The 613-nt window shown below is 60.7% G+C and overlaps 1 protein-coding gene across 1 annotated transcript in view; it reads right to left on the bottom strand.

The window, feature by feature from the left end:
• LOC119593854 (guanine nucleotide-binding protein G(I)/G(S)/G(T) subunit beta-1-like) overlaps nt 1–605 on the bottom strand; it is a gene marked incomplete in the record, with an annotated part of 42,289 nt that extends 41,684 nt beyond the window's left edge. Inside the window, 1 exon segment of the mRNA XM_037942885.1 lies at nt 384–605.
• Between the last annotated feature and the right edge of the window lie 8 nt (nt 606–613).

The following is a 613-nucleotide window of genomic DNA, read 5'->3' as shown; positions in this document are numbered from 1 at the left end:
GACACAGACAGACAGTCGACAACTTTCATAAACAGAGCGACCCCATGAAAGGACTGACATTGAGCCCAATCAGCACAACGGGACTTGGACCGAGCAGCTTAAAGACGGCAAGATAAGCAATCGTCCACCAGCGCGCCCCGTTACCTTCCCTGAACAAACAGCCAGCAACGTCTCGTCCGCTGGCTGGTGCTTCCCTCTACCCTTACGCAAGTGTCTGAACCTATCCTCCTCGTCCCACGGGCAATGGCGCACTCGGAAAAGAAACCTAGAAAGCAACCCGAGGTGTCTAGCGAACAGCGAGCGAGCCAGCCGCTGTAGCAGACAACATCATGGCAGCGGTTTGGGTGGCGGGTGGCGGGGCGATGGCCAGTGCAGAGGCTTACCCAGGGGAGTCGAGGCAGTGCAAACTGCTATGTGAGGTCACAGGGGCAGAGGAGGCGCTCTCATGCTGCTCCCCCAGGGTCCCGGGGCGCGGGCGGCCGCGGGCGGCACACACACACGGGGGCGTGAGCCCTGCTGGGACTGAAAAGCCACGGGCGCACTGTGGCGGGCCAATCTACTGAAGGGCCATGTTGTAACGACGCGGAATTGGACAGGACAAGCGAGTGGAACC

The sequence above is a fragment of the Penaeus monodon genome, chromosome 32 (genome assembly GCF_015228065.2).
Source record: "Penaeus monodon isolate SGIC_2016 chromosome 32, NSTDA_Pmon_1, whole genome shotgun sequence".
Lineage (NCBI taxonomy): Eukaryota > Metazoa > Arthropoda > Malacostraca > Decapoda > Penaeidae > Penaeus > Penaeus monodon.
Note: the sequence above shows the minus strand (reverse complement) of the source record. Positions and strands in the feature narration are given on the sequence as shown.